This window comes from Fukomys damarensis, unplaced genomic scaffold, assembly GCF_012274545.1.
Source record: "Fukomys damarensis isolate Sample0158 unplaced genomic scaffold, DMR_v1.0_HiC HiC_scaffold_15, whole genome shotgun sequence".
In the NCBI taxonomy this organism is placed as follows: domain Eukaryota; kingdom Metazoa; phylum Chordata; class Mammalia; order Rodentia; family Bathyergidae; genus Fukomys; species Fukomys damarensis.
The window spans coordinates 6,765,417-6,775,062 of record NW_022900927.1 but is presented as its reverse complement, the minus strand read 5'-3'; the positions used below and the strand labels follow the sequence as shown (position 1 = coordinate 6,775,062).

The window sequence follows — 9,646 nt, the reverse complement described above, 5'->3', positions numbered from 1 at the left end:
TTATTTATTTATTTATTTATTTATTTATTTTGGTACCAGAGATTGGACTTGGGATGCTTGCAAGGGAAGCAGAGGCACCACTGAGCTAAATCCCTGGCCCAGGATCTCAAATCTTTAAAGACTGATGTCTTCAAAGAAGAAAGCGAAGATTGGTGCCTTTAAAGGAGAAAGAGGGAGGGACATCGAGTGAATGGCCCTGTGACTACAGAGCCAAAGCCATCAAAAGTTAAAAGAGTCAAGGAAAGATTCTCCCTAGGGCCTCAGGAGGAGATGTGGCCCCTCTGATATGCTGACTTGCCTATCCTCCAGAACCATGAGATAATATGGTTTTGTTCTTTCAAGCCACCAAATTTATGATAATTTGTCACACCCTAGGAAATTAATACAGATGTCACATATGTAGATTTTGAAATTGGTATATGTTTGTAGTACATAATGACTACATTCATCATAGGAAGTTGATACATATACATGACACATCTTAATTCTTTTTGTTTTGTTTTGTTTTGTTTTTTGAGACAGGGTCTAACTATGTAGTTGAGACTGACCTGAAACTCACTATGTAGCCCAGGCTGGTCTCGAACTCACAGCCATCCCCCTGCCTCAGCCTTCCAAGTGCTGGGATTACAGGCGTGTGCCACCATACTGGGCTACATCTTAATTCTTTTATTTACCCCCTTACCCTTCCCTCCCTTTCTATCTTGCCCCACATGGACTGTGTGTGTGTGTGTGTGTGTGTTATATTGTGTATGTGTACATAAATAATATTTGTACATGTTTGTACTACATAATGATCACACTCCTCACAAAGAAATGGTGCACGTACACAACACTTCACAATTACCCTTCTGTTTTTTAATCTCATTTTCCTCCCCTCCTTCTTCTGTCTCTTGGCTCCCTTTCCATATGCAGAAGGTCTATCTTTCGAATTTCTATTGTCTGTCTCTTTTTTTTTCTATCTTTTATTTTGCACTAATTTATATTTTGGGCTTCTTATATAAGAGAAACTGCAATGTTTAATCTTGTGCGTCTCATTTTTTCCACTTGACATTATGATCTCAAGGTGCATTCATTTCCTACAAATGATTCAACTTTGTCCTTTATGAAAGAGTAGTACTTCAATTTGTATAAATACCACATTTCACAGAACTAGAAAAAAATTCAAAAATTCATTTGGAATCAGAAGAGACCTAGAATAGCAAAAGCAATTCTAGGCAACAGAGACATGGCAGGGTTATCACAATGCCCAACTTTAAACTATACTACAAAGCCAGTGTGATAAAAACAGCATGGTACTGGCAAGGAAACAGACCTGAGGGTAAGTGGAACAGATTAGAAGATGCAGAAACAACTCCTGACATACTCAGCTACCTCATCTTTGACAAAGGAGGCAACTATTCTCATTGGAGGAGAGATAGCCTCTTTAATGAATGGTGTTGGAAAAACTGGGTTTCAACCTGCCAAAGATTAAAGTTAGACCCCTATCTTTCACCATGCACTAAACTGAAATCCAAGTGGATTGAAGATCTAACTATCAAAACAGAAACACTAAACTTGAAGGAAAATAAGTGAGGTAGAACTCTTGAAGACATTGGCATTGGAAAAGATTTTATGAACAAATCCTCAGCGGCATAAGAACTAGCACAAAGAATCGACAGCTGGGATCTCATCTTTTTAAAGAATTTCTGCACTGTCCATGAAATCACAAGCAGAGCTAAGAGACAACCCATAATGTGGGAAAAATTTTTACCAGCTGTTCCGTAGACAAAGGTCTACTATCTAGAAAATATCAAGAACTCAAAAAAAAAAATCAGATCCCTCCAAATATAAAGACCCAATTGAAAAATGGGCATATGTAATAAACAGACATTTCTCAGACAAAGAAGTAAAAGCAGCAAATAAACATACAAAAAATGTTCAACATCACTTGTCATTAAAGAGATGAAGATGAAAACAACATGGAGATTACATCTCACCCCAGTAAGAATGGCTCCTATCAAGAAATCAACCAGTAATAAATACTAACAGTGTTGTGGGGAGACAGGAACCCTTCTTGATTGTTGGTGGGAGTGCAGACTGGTGCAAACACTGTGGAAACAAATATGGAAATACCCAAAATAACTAGGATTAGAAATCCCATTTGACCCAGGCATTCCTCTGTTGAGTATCTTCCCAAAAGAATGAAAAGAATCATACCACAGCAATATATGCTCACCTGTGTTTATAGCTCACCCACAGTTTGTAATAGCTAAAACCTGGAAACAGCCCAATTGCCCATCAACTGGAGAATGGATAAAAAAACATGTGTTTCTTTTTTATAAAATGGAGTACTACTCAGCCATAAAGAATGAGAAACTAGACAGATTTAGAGCTAAGTGGTTGCATATTGAGGCCATACTCTTAATAAGTCACACATCTGTAAATACCAAATAGTTTCTCTGGTGTGAAAAACTAGTTGTGTAAATAAGGATCAAAATGTACAATTGATACTGTGTAATAGGAAGAAAAGGTCTAAAAGAGTAGAGGAAGTAGCGGGGAAGGGAAAAGAAAAAATATGTGAAAAGGAAAAACATAAGAACGATGTTTTTGTAAACAGGGAAGGGTGGAGGAGCTGAAGGGAGGGCTGGGGAATGGGGAAAAACAAAAACCAAGATAAGTCATGTAAAGGTACAAGATCCCAGTGATGAATGTAACTGTATTGTATACCAATAAATTAATAAAGATTTTTTTTAAAGTTGTAATATGTAAAACAGACACATCTTTGTATCTAGTATAAACCAGAAATCAAAACAAGGGTAAACTAAGGAACAGTTGCTGGTATTGAGCAATGTCTAAAAAATGTCAATCTGGACAAAAAAAAATGGAAAAAAGTTGTACGTATTATACATCTACTATTACACAGCTAAAATATTAGTAGAGTATCTCAGGAAATTTCCCCTTTTATATTCAGGCAGCATGATACTGTAAATTATGGCTTTCATACAGTGATTCTATAATTGACTGAATGTTAAAATTCCCTGAAGAATTTAGGAAAAAATGTGTGGGCTCTATACGAGCCAAATTGAAGCAGAATGTGAGGATCTGACACCTCAGCAATAGGTTTCCTAAGAGCTCCTTAGAGTGATGCTAAGTGAGTATGACTAGGGTTGAAAACTTATTCTAAAGTTTTTAAATAATTAGTTTTTAAACTGAAACTTATTGTATGAGTTCAGGGGGCACTTGCAAACCAAAAAAACAAATTAGAATATATTTAAAAATCACACATTTTAAATGGTAAAAGCTCAACATTTTATTTTATTTTCATTTTTGTTACAAAGAACAGCATTCTGATACAGTTTCACATATGGGTCCCTAAAATTTCTATCAAGTCTTAACCAAACGTTAGTTGGATGGACATTCTAGTGTCTGGTCAAACGTATGAAGAGTCTTTGAAATTTTTGTTTTATTAAAGCTGTCATACAATATATATTAAAACATATATTTTTTAAAATACCACATTTTCTTTATCCATCTCTTGATGGACATATAGGCTGCTTCCAAGATTTAGCTATTGAGAATTGTGCTGGCATAAACATGGGTACCCTTATATTATCTATGTAATATACTACATTGCATATTGTATGATGCCTTTAATTCTTTCAGGAAGATACCTAGAAAGGGAATAGCTAGGTCAAGTGGAATTTCTACTAGGTAGAGATTTTTTGTTGTTGCTTACTCCCTGCAGGCATGGTGGCTACAAAGCTCCAAGGAGTTCTACAAAACCATCTTCTACTAGGAGGAGGCAAAGTCTAGCTCTGGTCCCTACAGCTTCCAAAGAGATCATTTTTACTGTTTTCTAGTCATAAAGAACAGGACAGATAGCTAAGGATTCATTTAGACCAGGCACTTAAGCCATTTCAGTCCCCAGTGAAATGGGTGAGCATTCCAACTCTGCTCAGAAACACATCAGTAGGCAAAACACTTCAAATAAATTTTTGTTAGATGAGAAAAGAAAGTTTTTTCAGAATTCTCTTCAAAGAACTACAGTTGAGTTGTGGAACTCTGTGAGTAGAAAATATCCTGGGAGGGTGGTCTAGTGTTGCTTATGAGGAGGGCATACAGCAGACAGGCTGGTGCTTAGTCAGGGCCGACTGAATGTAAAACACTGAGATAAACCTACAACTTTTGAAAGTTTCATGTGCATTAATATTAATGCTTGCTACATGGTATGAAAACCCTTTTAGATTTAAAATAGGAAAGCATATGTTTTATGAGCCAATGGCTATAAACTTGACTCACATCTCCATTTTAATTGCATGTTAAAATTCTGTGCTTAACTGCTTGTTAAATAAGGCACAAAATGAGCAGCTTTTGAGAGGCTCACAGAATCCTTACCTTGGAGTTTTCTTTTTGAGGATTTTTAAAAATCTACCACTTTACCATCCTGTATTCCTGGTTTTCACTGTTACACTTCTGATGTTAAAAATACATGTAGAGTACCAACCTTAGCAGCCTCACAGCCGCTTGACTCTAGTCAGCTGTTGCGGAGTCGCAGCCCGAGTCCATCGAGGAGGCTACATGTGCAGCCGGGAGCCCATAGCCCGCACCACCAGGCAGCCCCTGTGACGTTCAACTAGGCTCTGGCCCAGAAGGAGGCCAAGAAGGACGAGCCCAAGACCCGCGAGGAGGTGCTTATCATCCCTCCGGACGCCATCGCTGTGGATTGCAAGGACCCCGATGATGTGGTACCAGTTGGCCAAAGAAGAGCCTGGTGTTGGTGCATGTGCTTCGGACTAGCATTTATGCTTGCAGGAGTCATTCTAGGAGGAGCACACCTATACAAATATTTTGCATCTCAACCAGATGATGTGTACTAGTGTGGAATAAAGTACATCAAAGATGATGTCATCTTAAATGAGCCTTCTGCAGATGTCCCAGCTGCTCGCTACCAGACAATTGAAGAAAATATTAAGATCTTTAAAGATGAGGTTGAATTCATCAGTGTGCCTGTCCCAGAATTGGCAGATAGTGATCCTGCAAACATTGCTCATGACTTTAACAAGAAACTCACTGCCTGGATAAATGGTAGGTGATCCCTCTGAAAATATCCATTGTTATGCCTCCCAGAAACTTGTTGGAATTACTCATTATCATCAAGGCTGCGACCTATTTGCCTCAGTCATACCTGATTCATGAACACATGGTTATTACTGATCGAATTGAAAACATTGATCACCTGGGTTTCTTTATTTATCGACTATGTCATGACAAGGAAACATAAATTGCACCACAGAGAAACTATTAAAGGTATTCAGAAATGTGAAGCCAACAATTGTGTCACAATTTGGCATTTTGAAAACAAATATGCTGTGGAAACTTTAATTTGCTCTTGAACAGTCAAGAAAAACATGGAGAAAAAATTTAATGCTACAGCATAACCCCTTTGTGTTTTGTGCAGTGATTATTTTTTAAAATCTTCTTTCATGTAAGTAGCAAACAGGGCCTCACTACCTTTTCATCTCATCAATTCAATTAAAACCATTATCTTTAAAAAGTATTTCCTTCTTTCTAAGTGTGGTGTCTTTTATATTTGAATTAGTGTGTGAATTCATAGATAATAGTACACTTTGACGTAGATCTTAAGTATTAGAAAAAAATTAAAATTTCTTTGTCATTTATCTGGATTTGTATGTTTTAATTATGCATTTTCAAGAGGAGGGGTTACATAAAGAATAATCATATGTATGCATACATTAAAATGGACCACAGTGACTTATTTGTAGTGTTAGTTGCCCTGCTACCTAGTTTAGAGCATTTAAGCACATGTTTTCCTTTAATTAAAATGTGCAGTATTTTCATTGTTGCATTTAACTATTTAGAGTATGATTTCCACTTTGATGTTTTAATATCCTAAGCATTTTCTGTAATAATATTTTAGAAAATGTTTGGAATTCAAGAAATGACTTGTGTTACTAATTTGTATAAGCTATATCTGCAATAGAATATAAATATCACAAAGTTGTTTGACTAGACTGTGTGCTGTTTTTCCCCTTTAATAAAGCTAAAGAATAAAATAAATAAATAAAAATACATGTAGATCTTGAATTTACTAATAACAAATAGTGAGTTTCCCTTACTTATCCCTGCCTGCCTACATACATGGAGACTGTGACATGGTTATATCCACCACAGAGAATGGAAAGTAATGAGGGGAATTTCTTCCTCTACCATCTAAATTCAAATCACACAAACATTAAAACTTAAAATAGATAAATAAAAGGATGGTTATTCATTTTTTTCAGAAGTGAACTTTCTGCCTTTACTCTAATGAGCTCCTCAAGCCAAACTTTATATATTAAGGACACAGACTTCCCTCATATTCAGACATCAATTGCATATTTGGGGTTTCTAGGGTTACACTCATTTCTAATAGGCTAAGCTGCAAATCCAAAGGTCCCCATGAATGTCTTCTTATTCAATAAATTACTAGAATAATTCACAGAACTCACAAAAACACTATTTTTTCAGATCTACGGATTAAGCTCGCATTGAGTTACATCTCTAGCCATTTTAATTTTTTTTTTTTTTTTTTTTTTTTTAGGCAAAGTCACTAAGTATCTTTTTTTAGGCAAAGTCTTACTAAGTATCTATGTTCCCCAGGCGGAGCTTAAATTTTCAATCCTCCTGCCTCCGCCTTCTTGAGTGCTTGGATTAAGGCAGGAAATTAGGACATAACAGGCTGGCTGGGAAACAGAATGCAATCTTTCAGCTATAAAGATCCTGAACAGGGGCTGGGGATTTAGCTCAGTGGTTCCAGTGCCTGCTTTGCAAGTACAAAGACCCAAGTTTGATCCCAGGTACCAGGGGCGGGGGGAGAGAAAGAGAGACAGAGAGAACAACAACCACAAAAAGATCCTGAACAACAGCATGTGACTTCCAGTCACAGCCAGGATTCATGGACAGGACCAACAAATAAGATTACAGGCACAGTCACCCAGATAATATTGATTAAATGGGAGTCAAATGGGGGAGCAAGTCACATAACAAGCATACAAGGATTTTCAGTAAGGGTAAGGGTCAGGGTTATTTCCTGGAAAGGCTGGGTTAAGACCTTGGCCCCAAACCCAGGTGATTGAAACCTATTTGGAATATCACTGCTGTTTATCCCCAGGAGAAGCACAAAGGCATAGCAGTTTCTCTCCTTTTACATTTTGGCCTTCAGTGAATGTGTCTTGATCGTCCTCCATGTTAGCTCCTTGCTGTGTTGGCTTCTCGAGGGTGTCCCTGTCTAACTGCCTACAAGATATCTAATTAACTGACCTACCTGCAGTATTCCCCCCTCTGAAGAAGTACCCCTAACTACTGTGAGGGGGCAAAAGATGAAGACAGCTCTGGATACTTCCAGCTGAAGAGGGTCATAGTTGTGATCAGCAGTTAGAGTTACTCTACAGAGGGTCTAGGTCTATCTAACAGCCTTTGGTACGCACCTGGCACTCTCATCTTGGTAGCTGCATACCTTTTAAGTCTGGAGGAGACAAAGCCAAAGAAACAGTTAAGAATGCATGGTCTAAATTATAAGGTCAGCAGGATTGCAATGAATATAGCCCACAAATAGGATAAGGAGAAAGTCCAAGGAACTTCGGAATCCAACATCGAATTAATATTGTATAGTTTAGCAGTTATGAATTGTTTACAAGGTCAATCTGGTGGATCCCAGTAAAAGAAGTCTAACATATTTGTCATTGATTCCATTTGTATGACTTCTTGGAATTTGGCAGCCTCTAGATAAGAATAAATAAAACTTTTAAGAAATTAGAGTATGCATAATCTAAGCATGAGCACACTAAAGTGAAAGGACAGGTTGGGGAGAAAGTCACCCTTAGAAATTGAAAGTGATTGAACCTGCTGGACTTAGGCTATTTCATTCATTGATAGAGGTTATCTATAAGTCTGATACTTTGTTATAAATCCTCTAGTTTTAGCTGTAAGACTGAGACAATTGGAAGAACAAATTTTTCTAGGAAATATAAAACTCTGGCTGAGCTCTTATAGATTTAACCATAGTTTTTTCCTAATGATCCATAACCATGGTCAGCTACTGGTAGAGCTAGAAAGTGTCAGAAGGGGTCAGTGACTGGAGCCCCTTTTTATATCCAGCTTTATTACTATGTCATTATTTTATACCTCTCTGGGTTATTCTTTTCTGCTGGCTGTTTAAGACCAAGTTAAAGAGGGACCTGTGTCAATCAACATGAACATCTTGCCATCTATCAAGGTCAGTTAAGTCTCTTCAGGCATTATTTTGGAACCATGCATAGAACCTCTCTGCCCCTCTGTCAGTGTCAGCCATCAGGATGGGTCACAGCCTTGCTTGACCATGTTTATTTCAGTGAAAGCATGGGAGACTTATCCGCCATGATGACCCTTCTTTGGCACACAGTATATTTGTCTTCTGGTGCCCAGCAATCTACCTGCTCAAGAGATTGAGTGACTTACCAAAGATGTAGGATCCTGTAGGAAAGGTTTCTTTGAGCACACAGAGTTTTTGTTGGGGTTTCATTATAAGATTAAAATCAATTTTCAGCCCTTTTCTTCTTCCTCGAGGTTGGGCTGTTATCACTTGGCACAAGGACCCAATCCTATAATCACATGTTTGATCTTTCTAGTGTGGCCAGCGTTTATGCCAAATCATCTCATTAGCATAAACTATCTAGGAACTATTCATGACTATTCCATGAGTCACTTTGTTGGCATAAACCATCAAGTATAACCTGAGCCATGCACTTTGAATAGTAAAAACATTACTACTACCCAAAGAAATTCCAAGCATTTAAAGGTTCTCTCATACCAATAAGGGACTAAGGCAGTCAAATTCTTTATTATTTTTCTTCCTCCCTTGAAGCCTCTACTATCTTCCTCCTCCTCCTCCTCCTCCTCCTTCCTCCTCCTTCTCCTCCTCCTCCTCTTCCTCCTCCTCTTTCTCTTCTCCTTCCCCTTACTTTCCTCTTTCTCTTCCTCTTGGGTTTTTTTCTTTTTTTAGACAAGTCTTCCCTATGTAGTCTTCCACATGACAGACTAGAATTGAAGAAGAAAATCATTGCAGTGTCTGCCATAATTGGGAGTGATATAATCAGAAGCCGTTTGGGAAAGAGATTTATTATTTAATACTGAGCTACTCCAGGAACCACAGGTCACAGAACAACTTCACTTCAGAGACTTTGGGCTTACCTTACTACAGTGACAGGATGAAGACAGCCACAAGAGACAGTCACAGAGGAGGGGGCTAGTTACAGATCTGTTTAGAAGTGTAATCAATGGCACTGTTCAGATTGTGAAGACAGCAAAAATCCCACCTTCTATGATGAGATTACAGGCTAGTCATGTGGTTTTCTGAGGTTGTGGGGTATGAAAGTAGTATCATTAAATCCAGTGAACTTCTCCCCAACACACACTTTCTACCTACTCTGTACAGAGCTTAGTGGTCTGTTTGCTTTCCCCATTGGCCAATGTGATCAGGTATGTACCTCAGCTTGGAAAGTCACCACATCCTATGTATAATCAAAGGAGCCCCTAGAACAAGAGAGGCACCTCATGAGCCAACAGGTCATAAAGCTAGTCAGAAATACCATGACTTAGGGTACACAGAAAGGCATAAGTGAGAAGAGCA

General features: G+C 38.0%; 1 pseudogene; it reads left to right on the top strand.

Moving 5' to 3' along the window:
• Window positions 1–5,401, top strand: part of LOC104872207 — a 23,486-nt pseudogene extending 18,085 nt beyond the window's left edge.
• Window positions 5,402–9,646: the final 4,245 nt, after the last annotated feature.